The following is an 11,895-nucleotide window of genomic DNA, read 5'->3' as shown; positions in this document are numbered from 1 at the left end:
AATACAAATCCGGACTTCAGCTAGTACGCTCACGGCTCCATTCTTCGCCATGCATAGTTAATTCATATTTTTCCAAAATAACATAATTCGATTGTAACTTAATCTTGATTTTTATCCCAGGGAGAGCATCATTCCTCCAGAACTGCAGCACCCAACCAGCGGAAACAGGATTTATGCACCAGCCAGGATAAACATGCATCAGGCATGCAAGTACATATATCCCATTACCAGAAAAAAGTGTTTGAAGTGCAGTGCAGTGTAACTTAATTTTTGTAAGATATTTTAATATTTCGATTTGTTATAATAAATGTTTTTTAACGAGATAAATTTGGATATTAATAGAGATGTACCGAATAGTGGTATTCGGCGAACGGCCGAATACCGAATATAGACCTTTTCAACTATTGGGCCAAACGAATATTCGACCGAATATTCGGTTGAATATCCTGTCGGGTTTTCAATAGAAATACTTCTTTTTCTACTGCTATTTCTAATAGAAATCTTCTATTTCTGCCATCTTTATGTCACTCATGTTTTTAAGTCGATTATTTCCACATCTGGTCAAATCTTTTTTAAGTAGAGGTCTCTTTGATTTTAAAATGTCACTATCAGCTGAAAGGACATCAGATAACTTGTCATTTCTAGGACGTTTATCTCAAAAGAGATTGGATTCCAGCGAAATCTGGGACAAAACATGTCAAAACAGGTGTCAAGCTATTTTAAATTGCTTTTTTATGTCGAATTAGATAAATGTCTAATTTTTGCTCAATTTCATCAAAATAGTTGCCAAAAAGAACGATGATCTTTAACCTTAAGCAAACAATATTTTCTACGACACGTATCCACACAGCCGGGTCTTAACGATTTTATTAAAAACTTGTAAAAAAGAAGGGAAAATCTGAACAGGAACTATACATTATTCTCAAACACACAAGAGGAAAAAGAAAAAAAATTACATGAAATTTAAAGTATTAATCGAATTACAACAGCAGTGTTCACATTGTATCTAACGAATAAATTAACTCCAAAAAATCGTTTAGTAACAGAAAATTTAAAAATTTTCAAAAAGATATTTGTTTTTTTTTTTAATTTGATTTAGCATAAAATCTGAATAAACCTGGGCTTTTCTCGAATTCTTTATTTAGTTTATGGGCAAGCCTGGATATATCAAGAAAATTTGAAATAAACGATAATCGAAGTATGCAGCTAGGTATCTACATTAAAAATACACGTATACATCTTAAATGTTAAACTGAAACCATACATTTTTGATGATTTTGAAGGTTTTTCAACATTTCTTCTGAATATTTAATAAAGTAACCAACAACAGTTGAAAAATTTGATAATTCAGTTTTTGTAAATAATTTAAAACATAAATATTCGGCCTATTCGGCCGAATACCTTGCTCAACTATTCTGTGAGCCGAATATTCGGCTTAACGGTTTTTTTGGCGATATTCGGCCGACCGAATTATTAATAAATCAGATGAGAAATAGAAATTAAAATACAGACATATTTCATTGCAACGCTAAAACCATTCAATTCACTAGGTTAAATAATAAATCGTAATAATTTCGCTCTCTATAACATTTATTGAAAATTCTTATAAAATCAGGGTTGCTAGCGATTTTTAGTTTTGAAATTCCAAAGTTTTTCCCGGTTTTTCCCAGGTTTTTTCCCGGTTATAAATGATGATTTTTCCGATATTTTCATACTCGTTTTTGATTTAAAAACATGGCGAATAAACAAAATCAATATAAAAGGCTTCAAATTTCTAAAAATTGTATCTCAAAACTGGTTAATCGACTAGAAATTATGGCAAACACTTCGGCGTCTTGTAGCACGAGTCTTTTCATTTCAAATTGACAGGTTTTCATGATTTTTTCAAAACAAATCCAACGAAACCGGCATCTATTCGTTGTTTTGCTCCACAATTTCAACAATTTTGCAAAAATAGATCCGGTTAAATTGATCTTGAAACTATAATGTAGTACTTCTCAGCCAATATAAATTTTCTGGAATTTCTGGAAGCTCTAGAAAAAAAAGTATAATTTATATAGAAATATGTTAACAATACATCGAAACATACTATAAAATCAACTTGAATGAGGATTTGTCTTACAAAACTTAAAATCATCAGATTGCAGGGAAATATTTAGTTAGTTTATATCTTCTAAATCCAGTTATATTTTTTTTTACGAATCCAAAGACATGTTTTTGAAAAAAACGTTTTTTTAAAACAAAATAATGAATAACTATAGTAATAGTCATTTGAATTAAGAATTCGTGAAAATATATAAACCTTGTATAAAACAGGGCTGAGGTTTAATTGTTTGACTGTAAGATATTATTTTTTATCAGGGTTAAGACCTTAGGTTTCGGAAACTTTAAGCAACAGCTTAACGTAGAATGAATTAAAAACTAAAAACACTTGCGATGTAATGCTTCCTTCCTCAGGCCAATTCAAACGAAGTACACAACAATAACAACATTGAAAAACCAATATTTTTTTTCTGATGAAACAGAGGTGTAATTCTTCTTAAAAACATCTCACGCTGCCAAATTATTTGCTTTTTGCATAAAATAATTTTATGATATATGTATATCGGACACTGAATAATTTTACGTCGAAACTAAAACTGGTACAGCCGAACCTGGATGTGCGAGAAACCTCTATACTGAAAGAAAACAACAAGTCTTGCAAAACACAAAACCTCTTCAAGTGAGAGTGTAATACCTCCATAAGCTAGAGTCGTTTCCCTGACTAGACGAAGGAAATTAGAGAAAATAACACTTTTGTACCGTATTGAAACTTACTCAGAGAACTTCGAACTGATGCATGCAAGGACGCTATCCGTCTTTGAATCCTTCCGCCTAAACGATTTAACTGAGCCATCAAGCATTGAAAGCTTAGCGAGCACCTTAGTAGGCTCTGTCGAGAAAATTGAAGATAAAAAACAAACACGAAACATAAAGCCTAGTCCACACTAGGCAACATGAACTGCGATTTTTGTTATGAGACGAACTTTGTTGTCTGTTGTTGTTGTTGGAAACCTGAGACGGTCTCAGTGTCTCTCGAAGAAAATGGGAGACGCTGAGACCGTCTCGAGACGAATCGTCTCCTAGTGTGGACTAGGCTTAAGGTAGTTCCGAGTCGTGCTAAAAATAGCATTGGCGAGTAAAATCAGAAGATTCGAAATTCGAAAACAAAGAACTTGATCAATATTACATTTGACTTTTTCAGAATACACAATACTGCGCTCGACCAATGCTTGCTAAGAACCCGCGGAAACTACTCGAGCAGGTTCTACAAATTTAGTACTTTTTAAGGCGCTCTCCCAAACTCTACATACTATAATCACCTAAAATCTATACACCTATGGCACAGAAAACTTTAACAAGTAGAAGGCCTGAATTACACTTTTTTTTATTAACTACCCATATGAAAAAAGTTTTTTAAAGTTAATTGGCAATAAACTTTGCCAAACCTGAATTTTTACACGAACTATGGTACCGAACAATAAGTAATCAATTTTTGAATACTACATACTCCGATTTTCAAGAAATTTCATTACTTTTCGCAAAAACCTCACAGTAGATGATGTTTCCGTTCCTATTTGGATATTTAAAGACCCATATCGTCGTACTGATCCGGAAACCTAAACATCTCATCGTATTATGTTTACTGACTGTGTACTGTCAGTAGTGAGATGAAGAAGCTTCTTCAATTGAAAACGATGAAGAGGACGAAGACGCTGGACAAGAAATGATTCATGGGATGGTCATCGGCAGCCGGCTCTGTCCACTGTTACCGGTGGATCTGATGATACATCATTTCTTTGTTGGTGTTGTCTTCACCTGTAACGGGAGGGGGGGGGGGGGGGGGCTGGCCGGCGGTTGGGTTCTTGAGATTTCTGTTGTAATTTATTCCATTTGGTATGGTCAGTGTTTCAGGTGGTGTCAGGTGGATTTTTATCAAACACATATTGCATAGTTGCATTTCTAAATCACTTTAATGCATTTGTACGTTGCTGACCCTCTATAAAAGAGAACCTGGTTAAGTTAGAAAAGTTCAGTTTTGTGTTTGTCGATAATAGTTTCATTATTAAATTAATATCATTTGAGTTATGCTTGTAAGTGTAGCACACTTGCGGAGAGCGAAAAAATGAGGTAACTCATATTTCTCCGCAATTAGTTAAAAAAGTGATAACTTAAACGCTTATTTCACTAATGAACGAAAATAAGCGTTTATGAGATAAATCTATATCGAGACTCTCAAAAATACTCTTCAATTTTGAAATAATTCTAAAAATATGTTTGAAACTTCGTGAAAAAATTTCAAAAATGTCAATTTTCCCGGTGAGGTGCCGAAATTCCCGGTTTTTTTCCGGTTTCCCGGTGACGTGTTGAAATTCCAAAGTTTTTCCCGGTTTTCCCGGTTCGCTAGCAATCCTGTAAAATAAATCATTTGTCTATTGATAAAAAGTATGGATTTTGCTTTAGTGCGAAAGCACTAAAATTCCCAATAAACCTTATAGCCGGATTTTGTTCAGTGTGGTGACTACTCTGCACGCTCGAAATTCTTTAACCAATAATCGTTAAAAAATAACCATTTTCACACCTTTCCGCGTTAAGTGATTTTTTGGTTTCTTCCATAGAAGTCATTTTATGGTTACTTTTTAACCGCAAGAAGTTTTGGAGGAAAGGTTTGAAAATGGTTATTTTTCAACCAAATCGCAAAATAGAAGGGAAGCGGGCAAATTTGTTGTACAAAAATGATAGAATTGGGATATTTTCTGCTATAATAATAAAATTATTTCGGGTTTCAGAGCAGTTTATTTATTTTTGTATGTTCAAGCAAATCTCGATACATCCGTAGACGTTCCTCCCATATCGAACCCAATCAACGATAGTCCTTCGGAGTCCCGCGATCCCGTAACTGCATAACCCACCACGCCTCCAGCTGGTTCACTCAAAATAGCTCGAGCACCTCGGAAATTTTCACTCCTGGTCAAACCACCATCGCTCCGCATGAACAACACATCCACTCTCTCCAGTTTGATTCTTGAATGCCGTTTTGAAACTGGTCAAATAGTGCTCGACGTGTGTCGTCAGGTAAGGCACAGGCGGTACACCCTCGTGCAACCAATCGACACATCGGCATGGCTTTGTGAGATAAGGTCACATGATGGAATCCCAACTGTAACGCTATTTCTCCGACACGGAGCTCCTGATCCTTACAGGCGTTGCTATGGGCCAAAACTACGACCAGCGAAGTTATTTCAATGTTGCAACACTGCTGAAAGTTGGGTTCGAATTTCAGCCTCGTCGATGGGAATCATTTCCAGGTAACGGCAAATTCGGTTCAATTTTGATCAAGCTGGCTGAGCCGGAACCAGCCGACAGTCTATTTCGACAACCTCCTGGTAGAGGTTCGATGGTTTTTGAATGTTCTAAAATGGAAAAAGTATTTAATCTGTTGGAAAAAGCGAATCTTAGTTTGATTGTGCGAATTTGTCACCTTTTTTTTATCTGCTGAGGCCAGAACTAATCCAAACTTTCAAACCGAGAGGTGTTAGGTTGTTCATGAGCATCAATACAAGTTAATACACGTAAATGAACTTGAAGGTAATAAACAAAAAAAAAGATACGAGGAAAATTTTCGAAAAATACTAATGTTTCTTAAAAACTAATTGATAAAATTCACACACAAACACTCACCAGTTGAAAATTGTTGGGCCTGGCCTGGTTTCCTATCTGTAGCAAATTCCGAAATCCTCGATTCACCACCATAATTCCACCGGATCCCCGGCTCGTTCCAGCAACGCATTGGTGGCCACCGTTGTGCCCATCCGAACCCAACCAATCAGTTCGGTATTGACGAGACGCTGTGGTCCGATCTCCTGCTCCAGAATACGTAGAATTCCTTCAGTGGGCGCATCAGGATAGTTGGCAGGATCCTCAGACAGTAGCTTAAGTCCTCTTCACCGATTCCCTTCGTTCCCTGCGTTACGATCTCCACTAGAATATGGCTTTTGCTGCTGCTGGCCGTCGCAGTTTGTGGGCAGTTCGATCCGATTCAGCTTTCCGGAGGGTTCGGAAAAAGAGCCGTACTGCTTCTCGAAGCCCAATTTTTGGAAGAACCTCAATTTTTAGCATCCTATATTGGGAATTATAAAAAAAAATAATTTTGAGCACCTATAGCATATTATTAAACTTACCTTCAGCAGTAAGCAAATATTTCCAAAATGGCGATGATGAAATACAATTTATTTCAACCATTTTGTGGTTAATGATCGAGAACTAGGAAAATGGTTAAAAAATTTCTTGAAAAATCGTTAAAAAATAACCATATTGGCGGTTTCGCAGGAAAAACCATAAAATGGTTATTTAAGAACCATAAATGGTTAAAAAAAAATATGCGTGTGACTACTCTGACTCATTCTGAGCGAGAATCAGCAACCTTGCCTAAAAAGGTCATGAACGTTTTCGCTTGATGGTTCGTGAGTCAACATCGCTGGGGAAAAATTTCATGTATGTCACCAGCGTTGCCAACCTTCCAGATTTTTCTGGATTCTTCCAGACTTTTTGGACTTTTGCCAGAATTGTTTTAAGATTTACAAACTTCCAGACTTTTGTCATTTATTCTAGACATTTCCAAACTTTTGAGCTTCGACATGAAAATTCAAAATTTTCGTTGCAAAGTGGTAGGAAATTATTTGATTTAGTAATTGAAGAGTGAGGAATGCCGCAAAGATGATAGTAAAACAAGAAGTAACGCATAAAACGTAGTACCGCCGATATCACCACATTAATCTCAGGCATTGATAATGTATAGAATGTATGATTGTTATGAAGTAATAGGTGTTATTCCCTAAACTGCAATACTGCAATATTGCGATCTGGCGACCAAAAAATCTTCCAGACATTTCTGAAAAACAGTTGGCATCCCTGTATGTCACCATTTCCACGAGCGAGATAGGATTCAAAATCCAACAGAATCGTCTGTTGGTTGGACTGCTTCGCTCGTGTTTCCTATGGTTCACGAACCTGAGGGATTGCCTGATTTTTCGAGGCTCTGCCTGACAACCTGATAAGCCATTGAATTTCCCTGATTTTTGAAAATATGCCTGATTTTGCCTGAGTTTTGCGAATGTGGTGAAAAATGGGTAGTAAAGAACTGGATTAGGCACAATTGCTGAAGTTTAAAAGTGAAAATGTGGCTGAATGAAAGCAATCGAAAGATTCCCTGTTATTGTTATTTAAAAAAGGGAATCTTGCTAGGGGCCGTTCAGATACCATGTGGACATATTTACTTTTAAAATATTTTCTATAAACCTCTTACTTTTTCCATGTTTAAAGTTTTTTTTAACTATTGAGTCGCCGCAACTATTACGGCCCCTTCCCTACTAACCTAGTGAAACGAATACACTCGGCACATTGAAACTTTGTAAAAGTAAAAGGCCTTTAATAAATAGTTTTAAATTAAAAAAAATTATTTAAAATTATTTTATTTTAGAAAATGCTTATTCGGTTTTTTTTTCATAATCCGCCATTTCAATAACAAAAAAGCAAAAATGTGGTGTTTTCTAACTGTCAAATTAGATTTAGAAATGAAAACTATTTCAAATTTGTCCACGTGGACATCCAAGGAGGAGGGTAGGGGTTTTCCAAATATCCACGCTTGTCTACGGAGGGGGAGGAGGGGGTCAAAAATCTCATTTTTCTGTCCACGTGGTATCTGGACGGCCCCCTATTGCTTTGATTGAGTAGAATTATTCAGCTAAGCTGGCTCACAACACATATACACATATTGAAGTGAAAATGTAGAGTGATGAGAAAAAAAAGGTCATCACTTTGAGCGAAATTTCCGTTACTTACGTTGCCTGATTTTGCCTGATTTTTAATTCATCAGTTCCCTGATTTTTGAAAAAAATATTGGCAACCCTGTTTACGGGTAAAAATCGTAGCACGCTCCTTTTTTTTAACTCAAAATTGAGTAGTTTTGGTTCAAACAGCACTTCGGTGGCAGCCCTCAACTTTGAGTTCGACTGAGCAATCGCAAAACTAAGTTCTGATAGGCATACCCAATACTAAGTTCGGCAGCCGAACTCGAATTTATTCTTTTTCTTCGAGGGTAGTTTATTTTCAGGGAATTAAAGGATGATTTAAATTTTTTGTACCTGGATGTTGCTGTTCCGGTACATTGCATTGCAATTACAGAGCAGTGGAAAGTTTTGACACCCCCGGTCAAAGAAAACTTCCGGATGTTACTTCCCATGGAAAGTCAATAACATCCGGAAGTTTCCAGACATTCTAAGCCGCTCATCATATGATGACAATGGCGGACAGAATTTTACGCTGACTCGCTGAACATGCATTCCATTATGAAGTTCCTTCATAGTCTTCCGGTAATTGTTCCGGAACGAAAAAATTTTGCGACGTGTTCGTTGGTTGTTCCGGTTCGAACTGAACTCGCTAAGCGTTTTCAGTCCAACAAAGAGAGCTCAATTTTTAGTTCATATGGTCGAACTCAGTTTTGCTCATTCGCCGAAAGAAAAAAAAAGGGTTAGTGGTTTACAGTTGGAATTATCCTGTGTATCAACATTGAATTTCGTCTACTGCTTCGTACCTCAAATTCCAAATTTATTGGTAAGTAAAATACCACTTAAGAAAACATAGACTCAACAGAAGATAACAAAAACAATGTTATTGAGTGTTTTTTTTGTAGATTTTCTTTCAACAGAAGTTCCGTTTTCGTGCATCGTTTCCGATCTAAATTTACACGATTTTTTCTTGCTGTGTAGTTTATTTTCAGGGAATTAAAGGATGATTTAAATTTTTTGTACCTGGATGTTGCTGTTCCGGTACATTGCATTGCAATTACAGAGCGGTGGAAAGTTTTGACACCTCCGGTCATGCTTGTCCAACACCTCGCAAACAGAACAGAGCAGAGAACGAATTACACTTTTATCATTTCGGTTTCCGAGTGCACTGCTCAGCCGATCAACGCTCACAAATCTTTTTGCCGAGTGCGCCCGATTGCGGTTGCTCTGACGGTCGGGTGGACGTCGCTCGCTCTACAGAAAAGAGAAGGAGATGGCTAGAAAATTGTGCTCTAGCGACGCTGCTGAGTAGCTCAGTGTATCAATCCAGAAAGATTTCAATGCAGGAATGTTTTCTTCAGAAAAGCCGTTATGCAGAGCGGAACAGAGCATCAGTCGAAGAGGTCCAATGTAGGTTTATGTATGAACTATTTTTGTAGGTAGCCGGGTAGGGCACTTCCTGGCAATTTATTTGAAATACATGGTGAAAACAGGGTAAATAATCTGAAATTTTCCGTTCCAAAAATCGAGCAATATCCGGCCAAATCTGAGGAAATTCCAGACATTTATCTAGTGAAGAAAAACGACTTACATTTTTTTGTCGCAACACATCAGCAGTGTTACATTTATGTTTAAAGCATACGAAGGAAAGTTTTGGTTTGATTTTTCAATTTTCGACAAACAATTTTAAACTGAATTCGATTTTCTTGTTTCTTATTCCAAATAATGTGGATAAAACTGGGCAAAATCCAAGTAGTTTTTTCACAATATCCGGGCATCCGCAAATTACTATATACTTAGGTTTATGTACTTAAAATATCGTACGTGGGTAGCATTAATCTACAAAAGCAGCAATTCGCAAAGTAACATTCACTAAAATTATCCAAAAATCTTTGTCTATTAAACAAACCGTGAAAGTTACGCAGGGATCTGGGACAAATTTTAATAATAAAACTGCAAAACTTTCACAAATCGTAAAATTTAGGATTTATCTTCCTTTACCGATATGCTTTTGATATTTTTTGACCGATGAAAGCTTTCGTAGCTAATCATTGGTCCTGGTGCAGAACATCAATCTAGAGGAACTCGCACAGGAATGATCAGATAGGTGTTTTGGGCAAAGTTGTTAATTCGCATATTTTGATATAAAATTTAAAGTGGAGAGATTGAAAAAATAGCGCGATAATAACAATAACTTTTTGTAAAGTTTTTTTTTTAATTTAACCGTATCTCCTTGGATTAAGATTGTAGAACTTTGACATGTTAAGCAAAGTTGTGTGTTTTATTGAGATAAATAACTTTGTAGAAAAAACTTAAGCTCTAAAATGCTAAACAAGAATGTTATGATTTATATCTTGCTATTGGTGGACCTCTAAACTTTATATTTCATATCAAAATATGCGCTTTATTATATAGAGCAATATTGTCGAAGACACCAGCATTCTATCTTAACTACCTTTGGCGTTATTAATTTAGTTCCGTTAGATTTATTTTCTGCATTGTAAATTCTGACGCACTTCGAAACATCGATCCAGTCGCAACCGATGAAGACAAACCGAGTTTTCTGTAAAGCTTCTCTTTCGCCCGAGTGCGAACGAATTTATCTGCACCGAGAACGCACTTCACCAGTTTGCTTGCTTCTCTAGCCAACACTTGGGTGGACGCTTGGTCGCTCTGGAGGTAACTGAGCATTTTTTGAAGATTCTCCGTTTGGGAAGAGCACAGCGAAAAAAATACACGCTCTTACTCTGAACGGGCAAATCTGAGGAGCGATGCCAAGCATGCCTCCGGTCAAAGAAAACTTCCGGATGTTACTTCCCATGGAAAGTCAACAACATCCGGAAGTTTCCAGACATTCTAAGCCGCTCATCATATGATGACAATGGCGGACAGAATTTTACGCTGACTCGCTGAACATGCATTCCATTATGAAGTTCCTTCATAGTCTTCCGGTAATTGTTCCGGAACGAAAAAATTTTGCGACGTGTTCGTTGGTTGTTCCGGTTCGAACTGAACTCGCTAAGCGTTTTCAGTCCAACAAAGAGAGCTCAATTTTTAGTTCATATGGTCGAACTCAGTTTTGCTCATTCGCCGAAAGAAAAAAAAAGGGTTAGTGGTTTACAGTTGGAATTATCCTGTGTATCAACATTGAATTTCGTCTACTGCTTCGTACCTCAAATTCCAAATTTATTGGTAAGTAAAATACCACTTAAGAAAACATAGACTCAACAGAAGATAACAAAAACAATGTTATTGAGTGTTTTTTTTTGTAGATTTTCTGTCAACAGAAGTTGGAGCAGTTAACACGTTTTATAAGCCCAATACTTTTTAACATAATTAAAGAGACTTTTTACTCTGTCAGTTAATTCGTCTCTCAAAACAAGAGATTTGTTAACAATAACATTCTTAGTTTTCAATTTGAAAAGAAAAAACAGCAACATTTAAACTGTTGCAATTGAATTTATTTTTACGTTAATAGCTCCTGAACTGATACGATACGAGCAATTGGCATCATTAACTCAATAAAAACCCATTCCCATGTAGATTTTTGTAAGCGTGTACAAAAAATAAAATAAAAGACCCAAAAACAAGTGAAACATACTCCGCGTGTAAAAGGAGTGAGTAAATAAAATCAGCGTGCAGAAATCGAAAGACCTCATTGTCGTTTTCCGGTGTGGAGAGATACCACACCACACAAGTTCGTGGTGGAAAAGAAGAAAAAAAATAGTTTTGTCGCCCGGAAGAAAACCGCGTGGGAAGTGCGCCTAGGAGATCCGAACCACAGGTACGTTGCACCATCAGATTTTGCGTGCGTAAACTAACGAGGGCACTATTACAGCCACTACACGGTGAATAGCCAGGCCAGGCCACGTGCAGCCACTGCACCGGTCCATTCGAGGACGGAAAAGGCATCAAGCCTAAAAAGGTAACACCTGCAGCGAAGAACCAAACTCGCATTACCTAACCCGACTTTTTATCGCCCATAGGGTAGCCCCAGCTGGGAATCCCGGTCCGGGAGAAGACAAGAAAGAACGGCAAAAGGGTCGCGCAGGCAAGTAATATGAATTTT

At 36.9% G+C, this 11,895-nt stretch overlaps 1 long non-coding RNA gene across 1 annotated transcript; it reads left to right on the top strand.

The window, feature by feature from the left end:
* Window positions 1-11,457: 11,457 nt before the first annotated feature.
* LOC129746032 (uncharacterized) lies at window positions 11,458-11,879 on the top strand. The gene is made up of 3 exons (XR_008737222.1): window positions 11,458-11,610; window positions 11,665-11,751; window positions 11,813-11,879. It is a non-coding gene; the product is annotated as an uncharacterized LOC129746032 (long non-coding RNA).
* The last annotated feature ends 16 nt before the right edge of the window (window positions 11,880-11,895 follow it).

This window comes from Uranotaenia lowii, chromosome 2 (genome assembly GCF_029784155.1).
Source record: "Uranotaenia lowii strain MFRU-FL chromosome 2, ASM2978415v1, whole genome shotgun sequence".
In the NCBI taxonomy this organism is placed as follows: domain Eukaryota; kingdom Metazoa; phylum Arthropoda; class Insecta; order Diptera; family Culicidae; genus Uranotaenia; species Uranotaenia lowii.
This window is presented reverse-complemented; position numbering and strand designations above follow the sequence as displayed.